Genomic DNA, 19,572 nt, shown 5'->3' on the forward strand with positions numbered 1-19,572 from the left:
AATACTACAACTCACCTCTAAGGGAGGTTTGAGACAAAGAAAGATAATGAATATTATTGTGTAGTTACATAAATATATCATTGGTCGCATGCATATGATACGCCAAAATATATTTTGTCATGCCTTATGAAAGTTATTAAAAGCAAAATTAAAGAAAAAAAAATTATTTTGCTTGTGATGATTTTGAACATTACAATTATTATGATATGATTCTCTTTGTGAAGGAGACATTCATTGTATGGATGGTGTGACAAAAGATCTTGTAGTACAAAAACAGTTAAAAGTTCTGAAAGAACTAATTTGTTACTACCCGGATAAATAAAATTATTCATAACATTAATATTGTAGTAAGTCTCAAAAGAAATATTTTGATTTACAAATATATTAGCCAAAGTGGTTGGCATATTGAGACTATAAATGAAAAGAAGATTGAATATCTTTATATTACTATAATCATACCGGGTAAATATAAAAGGTTACCTGACTTTTCTTTTATTTGTACTACACAAGTATAAGCATGATGATGCAATCACAAGCCACAAGTAAACTAGAGGTTTACTGAAATAAATATTAGTTGGCATGACCGGTTGACCATCTCGGTTCAATTATGATGCGAAAAAAATTAATTGAGAATTACATTGGCATATATTGAAGAAATATAAGATTCTTCAAGAATTCTCTTGTGCTGCTTATTCTCATGATATACCAGTTAAGGTTAGGGATTGAATCCCTTGATTTCTGGAACGAATAAAAGGTGATAAATATATGGGCCCAGTCACCTTCCATATGGACCGTTTACTATTATATGATTTTCATAGATGCATCTATTTTATGGTCACATGTGCATTTGTTATCAACTTGTAGTTTGGCTTTTGCAAGATTAATTGCTCAAATTATTAGAGCACAGTTCCAGAATATAAATTATGATGATTTATCTTGATAATACTGGTTTAAATCCAAGTTGGTTTAGTAGAAATTGTATGCCTCCAATTATATCTAAACCATTGGTTATGAGAACAAAATTGCCAAAATAAAATTTGGTATTTGATGTATTATTTAATATACAACAGCACTTGTAAGCATCTAGCCAAGTTATGATAAGTTCTCCCTATCACAATCGGTTCAGGGTCAGGAACCAAATAATTTTCATCTAGAAATATGAATGTGCTATATGATTTAATTGTTCCACCACAGTGCACAAAGATGGATCCCCAAATAAGGCTAGGGATATGTGTTGGTGATCCCAACAATAGGGGGAGAAAATGGGCAGCTGAAAAAGTAATGCATGTAATGAATTATTATGAGTACATCGAGATCCTCGTACGAGAAAATATGAACTTGAAGTTCAAGTGATAATTCATTTGCAAAATATTGCCGGGTGTATTTGCTGACCCAAAGCTAAATGTCATATTCAGCTGCTAATACTCCAAATAAAATAAAGTCTATAATGAATAGAGTTTATAGCATGCATAAAGCATAATAGACTAATCGGTTCCAGAGATAAAACTCCTTGAAGAAGGAGAGGAGCAAATGTTCAAGATGGTCATAATAAGGAGGCAAGTGCTCTAGAAGAGCACCACGACATAACACTTCATAAGACCTCATGGGAGAGGCTCAGGTACCTGAAAATAATAAGATAAAGAGATCTCAATAAGTTATGTCTTTATTGAATAATAGTAGAACCGATATAAAATGATCGTCGACGATATTGTTAATATAATGTAGCGCTCAATATTATTAATATTGACGAGGATCTTGAGCTCAAATCTGTCATGAAATTTGGACAGATAAATAATTGGCCAAATGAAAAATACGCAATAAAATTGATTTCACATGAAAAATATGAAGTTGGATGGATAGTCCCAACACCTGAAAGTATAAAGCCAGTTGATGTATAAATGTGTTCTTGTGTAAAAAAAAAAAAAGATGGTCAAGTCGATAGACATAAAGACGACTTGTGTCACAAGAAGATTTGCAAATATCCTGGCATTGATTATATAGAGACATGTTCTCCTGTGGTGGATGTCGCCATTTCAGGTTTTAATCTTGCAATACAAGAAAAACGTGATATGCGTATAATGGAAATCATTGAAGGATTTAAATTGTTCTGAAGCATATTAAGGTTTCCAAGTAATTTATTAAATAAAGCTTCAAAAATTCTTATACAGATTTGAAACAATTAGGGCATATGTGGTATAATCGCCTGAGTGAGTACTTGTTGAAAGAAGGGTACAAGAATGATTCAATTTGTCCTTGTGTCTTTATAAAAAGATCTGGATCTAAATTTGTTATAATCACCGTGTATGTTGATAATTTAAATATCATTGGAACTCCTAGGGAGCTTCCTAAAGCAGTAGAGCTTCCTAAAGTAGTAGACTATCTAAAGAAAGAATTTGTAATGACATCTTGGAAAGACAAAATTTTATCTTGATCTACAAATTGAGTATATGAACGATGGAATTTTTGTCCACCAATTAACATACACTAAAATGATTTTAAAGCGATTTTATATAAAGCACATCCATTCCGATCTCATGAAAATAATGAAGAGCTTCTTGGTCCCGACGTACCATATCTTAGTGCAATTGGTGCACTAATGTATCTTTCTAACATTACAAGGTCTGACATAACTTTTTCAGTTAATGTCTTAACAAGATATAGCTCTGCTCCTACAAAGAGACATTGGAATGGAATCAAACACATATTGCGGTATCTAAAAGGGACTATCGGTATGGGATTATTTTATGGATGCTGGGTATTTATATGACCCACAAAAAGTTCGATCTCAAACAGGCTATGTGTTTACATATGGAGGCACTGCCATATCTTGGAGATCGACTAAGCAATCAATCGTGACTACTTTATCTAATCATGATGAGATAATTGCTATTCATGAAGCAAGTCGAGAATGTGTATGGTTGAGGTCTATAATACACCTTATTCGAAACAAATATGGTTTGAAGTGTGACAAACTACCCATAATTTTATATGAAGACAATGCAGCATGCATATCCCAGTTGAAGGGAGGATTCATAAAATGGGATAGGACAAAGCACATTTTACCAAAGTTATTTTTTACACATGATCTTCAAAAGAATGGTGATATCAATGTGCAACAGATCCGTTCAGGTGATAATATGACTGATTTGTTCACCAAATCTCTACCGACGTCAACCTTCAAGAAACTAGTGTACAAGATTGGGATGCGAAGGCTCAAGGATGTGAATTGATGCTCTCATCAGGGGGAGTTAATACGCGTTGTACTCTTTTTTTCTTACAAGGTTTTGTCCCACTGGGTTTTTCTTGCAAGATTTTTAACGAGGCAACCAAAATGCGTATTTCTAAATATGTGTGCTCTTTTTCCCTCACTAGGATTTTTTTTCCCATAGGATTTTTTTTTTCTAATAAGGTTTTAACGAGGTACATTATCTATGGACATCCAAGGGGGAGTGTTATAAGAAAAATCAAATTATGGTGGATGTCTACTCTTCCTCCATGATCATCTCAAATGCTTAATGACATATTCAATGACATATTTCTATGCTTAATGACATATTCAATGACATATTTTTCTTCGCTTTTCATGCCTATATAAAGGCCTTGTAATAGATAGGAAAATACACACAATTGAAGAAGAAAATCTCTTCCTTCTCTCTATCTCCATTTCTTGTTCATGTTTTACTAAATTGCTTTTATTTTATAACAACATGTCTTATTCATGTTTTACTAAGTTACTTTTATTTTATAACAACATTGTATATAACTCGAGTTTTGTATTATTCTCTGTTGAACTTCTTTTCGAGTCATTTGCTTATTGGTTAAATCAAGACGTTTGGTTAGCATGGAAACATATATGCATTTAAGACTGTTTAGATTTGCGACAAATTTTGAACTATGATATCTCACGATGAAAATTTCTTATGTACGGATATTTAAGTAGATTACATATTTGTCGATTCTTACTAAACAAATATTAACGTGTGAATGAAATTTTTTTTAGCTGTAGTGAATTCAATAAATTGAATTTATATACCATATGGTTTAAAAAAACTGAAAATTGATAATGAAAAGTAAAAGAGAAACCAATAAACTGATTCTATTTGATTTGATTTAATATAATATAGCAAATGATATTCGGTTTAAAGTATGTATATTTATATAGAGTAAATTTCATGGGTGGTCATTCAACTTTGTGTTCATTGCGCAAAAGTTATTTTTCTTGTTTTTTTACATAAAAATCATGCAACTTTGTGTTCATTACCCAAAAGTCACTTTTCTTTCTTTTGCCACACAAAAATTATTTTACTTTGCTCTATTTCTCACAAAAGTTACCTTGGGCAGATTTTATAATATTTTTATTTGAAAAGTCTATTATGTCCTTAACATTATAAATCCTAAATGTAATACCTTCTATATTATATACTATATAATATATTTTTATCTAGGTATTTACTTATAATTAAAATAAATTTAAATTATTTTATTTATTATTTTTTTAATATATCCATACATTTAATTTTTCCATGGCACTCAATTTGTTTAATCATAATCAAACATGAACATATTTTAAATATAAAAATGATAAAAAAATATTTATCTTTTAATATTTATTTATAAAAATAAAAACATATTTGTTTAACAAATGATAGTTTTTTATAGTCAATAAAAATTTTAAAAAAAGTTTCAAAGATATTTGTGTTTAATATTAAGATTTTTAAAGCTTTATCTGTTAATATTATTTATTTGAAAGTATTGAACTGATGTATCATTTTGCTAAATGTGGGTATTTTATTTATTAAATTAATTGGTATGGCTTGGCTGATAAATCAATGAGCTTTGATTTTTTAATTCATTAAACACTTGATTAAAAACGTGAAATTGAGATTTGTTCATGGTAATGTTACTGACAAATTTAATAATGCTAGCTACTTATATATCTTGAAAATTAATATTAATAAAATTAAATGTACGAATATATTATAAAAATAATAAATAAAATAATATTAAGTTATTTTTATTAAGTAAAATGCCTGGGTAAAAGTATATTATATAGCATATAATATAGAAGGTATTACATAAATGGGAGGATTTATAATGTCAAGGGCATAATAGACTTTTCAGGTTAAAGGTTTGTAAAATCTGGTCAAAGTGATTATTGTGATATAAAATAATTTTTGTGTAACAAAAAAAAGAAAAGTGACTTTTGGGTAATGCACACAAAGTTGAATGACTTTTACGTAACAAAAGAAAGAAAAGTGACTTTTGGGTAATAAACACAAAGTTGAATGATCACCCATGAAATTTATTCTATTTATATGCATATTGCCTCGCATTTTACTCATGTTTCGTAGAAGTTCAGATGTGTAATTTAATAATTTGTGCTAATTCGTGGTATTTTTATGTGTAGGAGTCATCCGGAGGCCATGTGGGACGAAAGTGCACGAGTTGAAGCAAAAATGGGAAAAAAACAAAAAATTGGGACAGTGTAGCGCCACAAGTAGCGTGGGGCGCTACATGTGGCCCAGTTTTTAGAACCTCAAAAATTCTAGCGCCAGGGACAGTGCCCCACGCTACCCTGGGCGCTGGTGACGGGAAATCTCTCCTACTTCGCCCAGGACAAGATTTTTTCGGCCCAAGACCTACCCAACGCGTATAAAAGCAAGACTAAGCTTATTTTGAGAGGGGAGACACCACTTTGAGAGGGAAATAAACGCACAGAACACCCGGGAGCAAGGATTCTCAGTTTTTCTTTCTCTTCCCTTCCTTTAATCTCATAGTTTATTAGTTCTAGAGTTTTGGGTCCTACATGAACGTTGTAATTTGAACCTTGAATTGTTCTTATTATTTTATCATATTGGTTTATTTATTCAATCTTGCGATTAAATATTTGATTTCTTGATCACCAATTGAATACTATCTACTAATCTAGGATTGAACTCGGGAGAGAAAATTCTAGATTGCATATAAGATTGAATAGAGTAAGATCTTGAACTCGAGCATCGGGAATGAATTTGCGGTTAGGATAGGGATATACCTAATCACCTTGCTTAGTTACTATACATGAATTATTAATGCGTTCTTGTTAATCCTAATTCCATAGGAATATAGGCGTTAGGTTAGCTTGAATAGGTGAGTAGTAATTCGGAAGAATATTACGAGTAATATTAACCCTGTCAACCAATTAACCAGATAAATTAATTAGACAATTTAAGGAGGAGACTTAACGGGATTGTTAGCTAACCTATAGCTCTAGAATATCGCCTCTCATTGAATTCGTGTCTAATTTCGCCAATTTGTTCTTTTAATCTCTTAGTTTGTTACTCTAGATTAGTTTGAGTTAGTTATTTATATTTTATGATTCGCTTGAATGGATTAATGGTTTGGGTTTAATTTAGTTGATAGTTATTCACAAATCCCTGTGGGTACGATATTCGGATTTACAATCCTATATTATTTGTACGATTACGTATACTTGTGTGTGCGTTTTGGAAGCAACAACAAACGACATAATTGGTTTGATTTTTTTAAAATAAAATTCAGTCACACCGAACAGTAAATTTCCCGTATTTAGAAGAAAATAAGCTTCTCAAAGGGAACTCAAGAGGGTGAGAAAGAGGCGTGGACCTAGGTCGGATTAGGTTTTAAAGTTGGCCAGGTCTTGTATAATATTGAATCAGGGTTTCCCTTTTAAGTCCAAAAGAAGGAATTGACCGGTGAGGGATAAATATAATTCAAAGTACGACGGTAGGGGTAATTATATTAAGAAAATGAAACGGATGATAAATATAGATTATGGGGTATTAGTAGCTAGATTTTTCTCTTATATATATATATATATATATATATATATATATTGATCCACTCATGGACGATCTTTACTTCAAATTATCTGCTCTTCTCTCCTCCTTTACATTTCATCAAACTCATCTTCCCATAACCATATATCTTTAAAAAGACACATATAGAGATACATACAAAAAATAGACTCAAGAGTAAAATGGCCACGAATCCTCCTCCATCTGAAGATTACATAGACATTGAAGTGAACTCTAATTTCTCTTACTTTTCATGTTCTTCTATAGTTTCTTCCCCTCAAAATAGGAAATTTGAGTTTCAAATGGCCTCCATTACAAACGACAAAAAAACCACAACTTCCTCAGCAGATGAACTCTTCTACAAAGGCAAACTCCTTCCTCTTAACCAAAAAATACTTCCCAACTCAAAATATTCCTTTGAAGAAGAAGAATGGTTTAGCATAAACTTGTTAATCACACCCTCAGGATCTTGTAGGGTGAGTTTGGAACTTAATCCAAATGATCACTACTTTGAGTTGTCCACTGATCAACTCATTAATAGTCCTAAGAAAGAGTTGTCAAAGACGCTCAAGCTCATTAAACAATCTTCACTTAGCCAAAAGATTAAGGCTTCAAAGACATATCTCAAATCTTTGTTTTGTAAATCTGCTTCTACATATGAGAATGATCAGCAAATTTCAAATGGTAATGATATGATCAAGATGTCCAAGAAAATCCCATTGAAAAATAATAGAAGATGCGCAAGTCCAACACTAGCCAGTATAATAAAGAATATTGACAAGGAAAGAGCAGTGGATAATGTTAGTAGTAATAATCATAGCAGGTCATTCTCAGCAGCAAAATTCAAGGGGCAATATCCAGCAAAATGTTTGTCTTCCTCTTCAACTAATTCCTCATCTGGTGGTTCTACTTCTTTCTCATCATCTAATTGTTTTTTCAACTCCAATAATGGCTTTTGTGAGTTGAATTTACTAAAGAGAAGCAGCAGTTTCACTTCAGAGATGGGTTCAATTGAGGCTGCTATTGCTCATTGTAAAAAGTCCTAAGAGCTTACCATTCCAACAAACAAATTGATCAGTATATAGTATTTGTTAGTTTACTTAATTCATGTCTAGTTTGGTTTTGTTTACGAAAATTAAACCATAGTGGAATAGGTTTCTTAGTCTAGTCAATTAGGTTTTGTAGTATTATAAATAGGGGGTGTTACTACTTATTGGTTGTAATATGGAGAGGCAGCTATGAGAAAACGATGTAGAGAGATTCAAGAGTTTATAAGTGAATAAAAAATCATCCTACACCGTTCTCTATCTAGTTTAAAATTTATTCTATATAGCATTTGTTGAATTTTGTACTTGTGCCTAAATAATTCTTTGGGTATTTCAATAAACTCCCAAGATTGCAGTTGATCAGAGTCAAGAAATTAAAGACCTGGTCTTTGCAGATTTTGAATAATTGTTTTTTGTTTTTGTTTTGTTGTTATTGCAACATGTTGGGTATGCCACCAAAATCCCATATAGAAATTAATAAGAAAAATAAGTTACATATAATAAGTTATAGAGTTACTCTTAATGGCCTGAGTCTTTTTAGAGGATGATCTTGCTAGCTTGGCCTAAAGAATACTATATCATACCAAGTTAAAGGATATTACCAATAATTCGTTCATACGAGTATCGAAATAGTAGAGTAATTGCGGGGAACGGGCCTGACTTACTGCTTTTACCCATTTGCGAGCTGATTTACTACCTTTACGCGTAATTTGGAGATGCACGCAAAAAATATGTGGGCTTTGGTTTCCATCAATACTCGGATGTTGTGGAAGTCATATAGTGAATCTAATGAATCTATAGATTCCGGAAATGAGCCATGTGGGAGAACCAGGGGCGGATCTATATTATTAGGTATGAGCTCACTTGAATTCAATAACTTTTATCCAAACTCTGTGTTTTATATTAAGAAATTCATTAAATATTTAAGAATTTTTAGCGTAAACTGCAGTCCGTTTATTTGGTTATATTGTATATTAACTTAAGATCGTTGTGGGAACCCATAAACTTCAATTCTTGAACTCGCCTCTGACGGAAAGACTATTGAGTCTGCAAGGAAAATCCCATATTGGAAGTTGATACAAAAACAAAAATTACACATAAAGTATAGGGATAATTTTAATGGGGTGAAGCTGGTTGAAGAATTATGTAGGCTTGGCTCAAAGCGAATAGTATTACATCATTCTAAGACTATCTTTGGGTGGAATTATCCCAACATAAAATACTATAGATGAAAGAAAATGGTTTTACAGAGGAATAAATCTGTGAAATTGGTTTCTTGCTAGTATTTGCAAGAGATTGCAATTATACTAAATTTCAAGGGATGTTTTCTCTTTTTGTTTGATCTTCATTAATGTTTGGTTGTTTTTGTAGAATCCTCATTGTAAGTTAACGATAAATTCTATAGTTGGTAGTTTGTCGACATCCATGTTCATGCTATAGCACTGACCGAGTATTCAGACATGCAGAAAAAAAGGAATTCAGAGTGAAGGTCCAAACATTTAATTTTCGGTGTAAATTCGAGAATCTTTAGTACACAAGTTAATATAATTAATACTTCAAAACATTAAAATAAATTTGAGAAATTAATTTATTAAAATAAATTTGAGAAATTCATAATTAATCCTGGTATAGGAAGTGCTTTCCCTTTAATGGATCTTACACTGTGCGAATTCAGATTAATTCAAATTAATTGAGGCTCTGACTATCGATAACGAGTAGGAAATCAAAAAATATAATATGTGTCTTGATAATATAATTAACTTGATCAGTCAATGCTAGCATGAGACATAGCAATGACATATTGTTAAACAACTCACATATTCGGATCAATAAACAAGGATATAAACAACCAAATAGTTCAACAACGGATCTTTCTTTTATATTGAGGTCTTAACTCTCAGCTAATTAAAATGACTTATTTACAAACCAAACATTCACTAATTATACTACCTAATCGACCTTCAAGATATATAGTATCGAGCCAATAGTCTATCGGAAATATTTTTTTATCTTTATCGGGTAAGGGTAAGATCTGTGTATATACTAGTCTTCACAGATTCCAGAGGCGGATTTTGGATTTGAAGGTGACGGGTGCCATAATTTTCTTTAGTGTACACCTTGTAATGACTAATACGGAATTTGTTAGAAACGTTTATTTAATTTTTTTGAGTTTATTCGGGTCAACCTAATAAGTATTTTTTATTTGTAAATATAAAAATTACATCACGGATATAAAAAAAAATTAGCATTTAAAATAAGGAATCACACCTTTATTGTAACAACACAAGTAAATTAACATTTTTACTAGAAAATTACGTCTTTTTCTTTATATTAAAAATAAATTTACACAAGTAAGATAACATCTTCAGGGAATTACATAAATCAGAATAAGAAAATTTTAAAAAATATCTTCAATAGATATATTATACCTCATAAGTATAAAATTAAATTAACTAGAAGTACCCAAAAATCAATATCATAAATCTCATATTCTTTTAAGCAATGCTTACGAAAATTTCATCATAATTTAATAGTAAAGAGATTTAAATTATATTTAATAACCATAGAATAACTCAATTTTTTATGATATAATAAAAAAGATGACTTTTTTAAATCTCAATCCAAAATTCCCATTAAAACCCAAGTTTTTCGGATTTGAAAAAAGAAAACTCATAAATTTAAGATTAAGAGAAATGCTTATTTATATAATTTTAAAGTTTTGGAGTCTCCTTTTTGAGTGTTCTTGTTAGAAACTACATATAAAATAATAAAATAGAGAAAAAAAAAATATAAAAATAATTAAACGACAAATATAAAATTTGGAGGAGTAACCGAAGAGGAAAATCACTGGGACAAAAGGAAATAAAAAGCACAAAGAAATGAAAAAGTTGGACAAGGTTCAAGATAAATTCCAACTTGAATTAATTTTACACACGAGAAAAGTTTTCAAAAAGATCTACCAGCAGTCATGACACATTTGTCTAGTTTAGGGTTGCGGGTGGCAAAATCAGATATTTAACCTAATTTAAGAAAATTTAAATATAGGTATATAAATTTTTTATCATCATAGCGGGTGTCATGCCATCCCTTACTAAAAGGGTGGATCCGTCACTGACAGATGTCATCTGTAAGATTACATTGAGTATGTTATTGTTGTTGTTGAGTCGATGTCAGTTAAGTGGTGTACACCATAATTTTTTGTGATTGTATTAGAGGTTTTTGAAGCGCTTAAAAAGGATCCTTAAAATAGAATGCATAGTCATTACACCTCTAATACAAACCTCTACTGCTAGCCTTGATCATATCTATATTACTATATTAAAAGCACGAACGCTCTTAGCGAAATGTCGTTCGCCTTTTTTACCATTTAAAAATAGACTTTACATTGGGTAAAATTGTAACTGAAATTTAATTATTTACCTAATATTTCGGACTTTAAGATAAGCTAAATTTTATTTATTAAATATTTTTTATTTAAGGTATCTAGAAACACCTAATATTTAGGAATCTAAATTGAGGAAAATTTTACTTATAAATATTTTTTCCTTATTTAAATCGTGTAACTATTTTCCTCAAATTTGACTCTTTCATGTTTACAAGTTTTAACACTTTTGGAATTATAACAAAAGATTTTTGCAAGTTTTTGTTTTCGTTTTAATTTTGTAGGAACGTGGGAATCATTAGCATGTTTTCTTAATCCAAACTTTTTCCATGTGCACAAAGAGTTTAAGTTGACTTATAAATTTGCTACTTTTAATATAAATCTTTTAATCATTAATTATGGATAACATGTAAGTTATATTTTATGTCAGATACTATGTCATTCATATTATATTTATAACATTAAATTAACTAACATTTTGCTATTAATCTTTATTTAATTGTATTATTCAGAGTAAGTTCTAATATTTAGAAATTCAAAATCGAATAAAATTTTAACTTTTATAAATTATTTTCTTATCTGAATTGCGTAAAATAATCTTTAGTCAAATTCATATCCAAAGAAGAAAATAAAACATTTAAATTCAATTCCTTATCTATCAAGATCTATAACAATCGTGAATATTGAATATCACCAAACTAGGTTGCACGCATTTTAATAAATTTTCTTTGGATCAACGAATGATCGAGAATATCAAGATATATTATCTTCTACTTTGGTTGAAAAATTCAATCAAAATTATTATATTATCAGTTCAAATGAGAGAAATGAGTTTGGACATAATGACGAACAAGAAAACCAAAAACAACAAAGTCAACAAAGAATAAGTAAGAACTTATTGTTTGGCTATAATGCCGTACGCCTTTTTACCTTTTATATGTTGATTTCACACTGGACTAAATTGTTATTTAGGTTATTTTTCTAATATTTAGGAATTTGAAATCCTAAGATTTAGGAGTTTGAAATTTTATAAAAATATGTTGATCATTTATGCTTTCTTTATTTTAACTAAATAAAAACTACTAATATGTAGCAACTCAAAATATATATAAATCCCTAGCCCAATATGTTGAACTTTATAATATTTCTAAAATATACTACTTACCAAGTTGCCCCATTTATACCAACCAATCGATTTTCTCATCCGCTTCTGATTTCATAATGCTTATGAATGTTCTTATAATGTTTGGTGATGAAAAGTTAGTCTACTCCCTAATTTTCGTGATGTAAACGTTAAATCTCAAGGTCTTTAAAAGTGTATCCTTCCCAAACCCATGAAAGAAAATAATGAATAAGAAGATTTGTTCAAAAAGAGAATTATACTCTAAAGTTACATGATAATTTTATTATCATTAATAATCTTGAATTTATAGTAAAAAATATTTCAAAGTTTAAACGAGAGATAAACAAACGTGGTCGACAAGAGTCAATAACACTAATAATTCTGCAAATACGACGGTCCAAAGTAAAATATTAGATGGATATTTTACCCTTTAAAAATATTTTTTTATTAGATAAAATTATAATTACATTTAAATATTTAAAATTTTAGATGAGTTCATATTAAAATATGAATAAAAATAAACAATTTTTTAAAAATAAATAATCAAGTTTTTAGAACTAATAGCAAAATAAATTCAATTAGCTTCTTTTAAAATTATTCATATACGAAAATTTATTTTTCAAGTTGATAAAACTCATATGGTACATAAATTTATTTTCATAAAAAGAATATTGACGAAAAAAGAAATTAGAGATAGAGCAAACTTGAAGCGATAGGGATAAAACATTCGAAGACAAAATATATTCTAAATGAGTTGTAATTTTTCTTCATTCATTATAAAGAATGGCAATTCCCTATATTTTTTATACATTATTTCTTGTAAAATATTAACTCAACATTGGCAGAGAACGAGAAAACAATAATAATAAGGCATTCGAGGACTTATGTGATGGCAGATTACTTTTTTTAATTTTTATTTTATAACTCAAACACATTATGTAGTATATATAAGAAAGATAGAGAGAAATTTTCTCAAAATCGTATATTTATGAATATAGGATACACGTGCAAAACACGTACCCTAAGACTAGTACTATTTATGTTGGTTGCCTTTAGTTACAATCTTTTGGTTAATAATCATTTTCCTATTTTAGCAGATTTTTGAATTATTGGAGAGCGCAATGACAAAGAAGAGAAAACAAACACTAAGCCAGAAAAAGAAAAAGAAAACTGAAAAAGTATATTATAATATCAAATAATAGCCATGGCCTGCCTTGACCGACTAAGAAAAATGGGGTCTGGTTTAGCACTTTCCTTATCAGGACAAATAACTCACATTTTAGGTGTATATGTATTCCTATTTGGTGATATTGACAATTCACTATTTTGGGAAATCATGTAGTACTCCTGATGTTTTGACAGGTCTAAAATAAGAAATATCAGACAGAAGCTTAATTTTAATCAATTGAATTCATATTAATTCCCACCACGTAAGGTTCATATAAAAGTAAAACGTTTCCTTCCTATCAAAAAATTTCTGATATTCCGTTCATCCTACCACATACTTTGTTGGTACTGGAAAATATTTAAATATCTTATATACTGCACCTTTTCTAATTTAACCAAATCAAGTACGTACCAGCACCGTGTATATTCAACGGTAAAAAAGTGACCAAGTGGTTATGTATCCAAATCCAACTACTAGTATCAATTTGATAGCCAATCACTTTAAGGTCTTCACAAAATAGCCACATATGGTATCAATGTAGTTAAACAGTTAGCTATTTCGGCATATGCCTAAATTACAAAACTTGCTCTAAATAAGTTATAGGGGCCTAGGAATATGACAGTTCAAGGCTCATTGCTGGACAATATTTCCACACTGGAGCATAGAATGTGTGAGGCATGCATAACTACAGAAACTCAATTCAATGGCTTATATAACTATCTCACAAATGGCATGGGGCACATTCGAGTTTCATAATAATCGGATGTAATATTACATGAGTCACGAATTAAATATACATCATTTTTTTTTGTTGGTATATTTAATTAGTCACCTATTTTTCCAAAAAGTTTTATTCTCAAGCGGATTTCAAGTAGAGAAATATCCCTTGAAAACATTTAAATTGTCAGTGTATAGGATGAAATATGATATGACACGTTGACGTCTAAAGAGAGGACATATGGGCGTCTAAAGAGAGGACATGTGGAACCCAAGATAGGAATGACCGAAGACCGAACACAGCCATTTCGCTTGTCATCGGAAAGAAAAACGTTAATGAAGGTGTATTAAATGCTCTGCGCCCGGTAGTATTTAATAGGAAATATTCTGTACCATTAAGAGCGACGGTCCGTTAGAGAAAATTTGGCATTTATGTTCACCGTTACGTCTTCATCAATGACCCTCATAATTGACATTACGTCTTCATCAATGACCCTCATAATTGACATTAAAGGAGGACATGATCTTAGGGCTTCCTTCCCTAGATATAGCTATAAATAGTGAGCTCAATTATCATTGTAAATGACACGAATTTTCTGGCTAAACTTACACTCTATGCTTTTTGGTTCCCGAAATTGTCATCTCTCCTGTTTTCATCTATATTTCAAGGACAAGTATTATACATTTCTTCAATTATTGTATTATTTTAGGATCAAATTAATTCACTTGTCTAGAAACCACGTATAAATTCAGCTGTACCATTTTACGGGTAAACAGTTTGGTGCCTACCGTGGGGCCTAGACAACCATACAATTAAATTAATCCTTGCCTTTTTTACTAACGCGATTTGATTATTTTATCTTAGAAAAATCATAAAAAATGACAGATAACACTGTTAACGACACGCACAACCCTGAAATTTGAAGGGATCAGCCTTATTTTGAGAATTTAATCAGTGACACCCACAATGAGGAGAATGACGCCACGCCGGTACATGACAGACAGTACCCTCGACAGGTTCAGGATACAAATCCCAATGATGCTGATGAGGAACATGTCGTGGATGCGATGAGGGTCCTGCGAGAACAATATGCAATCATTCTAGGCCATCTCACGCGGCAGGACCAGGTTATGACGGAACTGAAGCAGGCACTATCAGGGGTTTCGAATAATGCAAACATACGAGATCCAATTTCTCCCGTTGTTCCCGCAGACCAAACAACACAGAGAGTCGATAACAACACTCCCAGGGGTGAAGTTGGCTCTGACGGGGCTGGGGGGAGCAGATCCGGTCTCAACAACAAAAACGATCCATTCAAGAATGAACCTTAATGGTTCATGAGGGAAGTTGTCACGACCCGAAATTCCCTCCTTCGGACCGTGATGGCACCTAACATTTTACTTGCTAGGCAAGCCAACGTTAGAATTATATTAATCAATTATTAAATAATATTTAAATTATTAATAATCAAGGAAACAAAAGCGGAAGTAAAGTTTGAAATATAGTGAAATAATCCATAAAAATAACGGTGTCTAAATACCGTCCCAGAATTGGTATCACAAGTACACGAGCTTTTAGAATAAATACAAATAAAGGTTTGAATAAAATAAAGCAATATGAAAATAAGCACACGGCTAAAGTAAAATAGACGGGGACTTCAGAACTGCGGACGCCATGCAGTTATACCTCAAGTCTCCTCTGGTAGCTGGAATCCGAGCAAGTCTATGGTACGCCGCCGGGACCAACTCCAAAATCTGCACAAGAAGTGCAGAGTGTAGTATCAGTACAACCGACCCCATGTACTGGTAAATACTGAGCCTAACCTCGACGAAGAAGTGACGAGGCTAAGGCGGTTCACTTACATTAACCTGTACGCAATATTAATAACAACAACTAATAATAGAAATAAATCAAGTAGCTCATTTATAATAATTGAAGCCAACTCAGCTGTCATAATCCATTATTATTTCAACTAATTTCTGTTGCAGTGTGCAACCCCCGCTCTCACAATATATTCATTTTCCATACTCTCATATATTTATTTTAATCAAGTATATATATAAACTTTTAAATAAGTCTGTTGCGGCGTGCAATCCGATCCCCCAATATTGACTTTTAAATAAGTCTACTGCGGCGTGCAATCCGATCCCCCAATATGGACCTTTTTAATAAGTCTGTTGCAGCGTGCAACCCGATCCTCCAATATGGACTTTTTAATAAGTCTGTTGCGGCGTGCAACCCGATCCTCCAGTATGGACTTTTTAATAAGTCTGTTGCGGCGTGCAACCCGATCCTCCAATATATCCATTTCAATCAATTCTTATAGAAGAAATTTCCCCAATAAATGCAACAATTAATATACAATAATTATGATTTAATTATGAAACAAACAATAACAAATAGCAAATTATTATGAAAATCAGGGAGAAAATAGGCAGTTTAATATTTAATATGCTAAATGTCAAATAATAATTAAAACACATAATTCAAATAACATGTAACAATCAATGCATGAATTCAAGAATTAATATTTGACAAAGAATAGAAGAGAAATAATTATTATAATAATTAATTTATGATTTAAAACAATTTATGATTTTTCAAGTAAGCAGGCAAACAATTAATTTTACGACGTATAGACACTCGTCACCTCACCTATACGTCGTTCACATGATTTTCACATAACAAATAATTTAAGGGTTCTATTCCCTCAAGTAAAGGTTAACCACGACACTTACCTCGCTTTGCAAATTCCAATCAATTACTCAACCACAAATTTTCCTTTTAAATTTGTCTCCAAAAGCTTCAAATCTATTCACAAACAATTCGATATACTCAACATGAATCATAAGAATTAATTCCATATGAATTTATAAATTTTCCGGTCAAAAATCCAAAATTCATTAAAATATTCGGCAGTGGGACCCACATCTCAAATCCCAGAAAAACTTACAAAATCCGAACACCCATTTCGAGACGAGTCCAACCATACAAAAATTATCCAATTCCGATGTCAAATGGACCTTCAAATCTTAAATTTTCGTTTTTGAAAGATTTTATAAAAATCTGATTTTTCTTCCATAAATTCACGGATTCATGATATAAATGAGTATAAAATCATGAAACATAATCAATATAGGATAAATAATACTTACCCCAATATTTTTCCGTAAAAATCGCCCAAAACTCGCCTTACCCGAGCTCAAAAATGGAAAAGGGTTGAAAATGGGACGAATCCCGTTTTCTAGAACTTAAGTTCTGTTTCTGGGACTTCTACCGTTCGCGAACGCGGTCAGTGCCTCGTGTTTGCGAAGCACAAATTTGTGGTGTCCCATTTTACACTTCGCGAACGCAAGGGCTATTTCTCGAACGCGAAGCTTGCCTAGCTTGCCTAGCTTGGCCTTCGCGAACGCGAAGGAAATTATCTTGGCTAGCCTCTTTCCCTTCGCGAACGCGAGGCTTCGATCGCGAACGCGATGCTTTGAACCCCAAGCCTTTGCGAAAGTGGTCACTCTGTCATGAACGTGAAGAACAAAATGTGTCAGCCCCAATTTGCTCTTCGCGTTCGCGAGAGTACCTTCGCGAACGCGAAGGAGAACACACCAGAAGCCTGAAGTCTGCAGAAAACTAGATTTCCTAAGTCCGAAATCATCCCGTAACCCATCCGAAACTCACCCGAGCCCTCGGGGCTCCAAACCAAACATGCACCCAAGTCCTAAAATATCATACGGACTTGCTCGCGTGATCAAATCGCCAAACTAACACCTAGAACTACAAATCGGACACCAAATCAAAGGAAATTTTCAAGAAAACTTTAAAACCTTTATTTTTACAACCGGACGTCCGAATCACGTCAAATCAACTCTGTTTCTCACTAAATTCGGCAGACAAGTCATAAATATTATAGTGGACCTATACCGGGCTTCGGAACCAAAATATGGACCCGAGCTTTCAAGCTTTTAATGTGTCATCAAAATTCCATATCTCGGGCTAGGGACCTCGAAATTCGATTCCGGGAATACGCTCAGGTCCTAAATCACAATACGGACCTACCGGAATTGTCAAACTACTGATCCGGGTCCGTTTTCTTAAAATGTTGACCAAAGTCAACTTAGTTGAGTTTTAAAGCTCTATTTCCCATTTTAATCCATTTTTCACATAAAAACTTTCCGAAAAATTGTACGGACTACGCACGTAAGTCGAGGGATTATAAATGGTAATTTTTGAGGTCTTAGAACGTAGAATTACTGGGCACCTGCATGGACCAAATCTCAAGTGCGCCACCAGTATTGAAAGGCCCGAACTCGAAGACGTATGTTCAATTACCGTACAAGCTGAGTGCGGCACCCGAACTAATCCCAAAGCGGTTCAAAATACCTAAAATTCCAAAGTTTGACAGAACTTCAGACCCACATGAGCATATTACTACCTACACAATGACGATGAAAGGAAATGATTTAGCTTCTCACGAAATTGAATCTATGTTGCTAAAATAATTTGGAAAAACTCTCACGAGGGGAGCTCTAACGTGGTATTCATTATTACCCGAGCATTCCATAGATTCCTTCGAGATGCTAGCGGATTCTTTCATTAAGGCTCATGTCGGGGCCAAAAAAGTGCAAGCCCGGAAGGCTGACATATTAAGGATCGCACAGAGAGAATCTGAATTATTACGAGACTTTGTTACTCGATTCCATAAAGAAAGAATGCTGCTCCCGGCCGTCCCGGATGAATGGGCAGCTGAAGCATTCACCAAAGGATTGAATCCAAGAAGTTCAAACGCTTCCCGGAAGCTAAAGGAGAGCTTGCTTGAGTTTCAAGCAACAACTTGGGCAGATGTACACAACCAGTACGGGTAAAAGATAAGGATCAAAGATGACCAGGTCAGTTCTACATCATCGGCCAAAGGACGAGAGAAAAGCAGAGAAAAATCAAAGGATGACTACAACGTGGATAGACGGACTTCGAGAGGCCGATTTTTGCCCTACGAGCGGACCGAAGGCCATGGCAGAAACTTCCGGGCATCAAACAAGTTCATTAATGATAGAGGGACCGATTGTGGTCGAAACAATATATCACTCCAGGATAAGGAGACGTTGGGGTATCAGGATCCTTCTTACCCCAAATTATCAGAATATAACTTCCCAATGGCTAATATATAAATAAAATCCCAAAATGGGTCCAATGCTTACAAGATGTCCAAACCAAAATAGAAGTTGCATGAAGCTACTAGCTATTAAAAAAGATAGAAAAGCTAAAATCTAATGAACTAACTATTACAACATGATAAGTTGAATGCTTCCTTCTCCTATTAGTGTAT

At 32.4% G+C, this 19,572-nt stretch overlaps 1 pseudogene; it reads left to right on the forward strand.

The window, feature by feature from the left end:
• Window positions 1-6,997: 6,997 nt before the first annotated feature.
• On the forward strand, window positions 6,998-15,583 carry LOC107789076 (putative membrane-associated kinase regulator 4; annotated as a pseudogene).
• Window positions 15,584-19,572: the final 3,989 nt, after the last annotated feature.

This window comes from Nicotiana tabacum, chromosome 24, assembly GCF_000715075.1.
Source record: "Nicotiana tabacum cultivar K326 chromosome 24, ASM71507v2, whole genome shotgun sequence".
Taxonomy (NCBI): Eukaryota; Viridiplantae; Streptophyta; class Magnoliopsida; order Solanales; family Solanaceae; genus Nicotiana; species Nicotiana tabacum.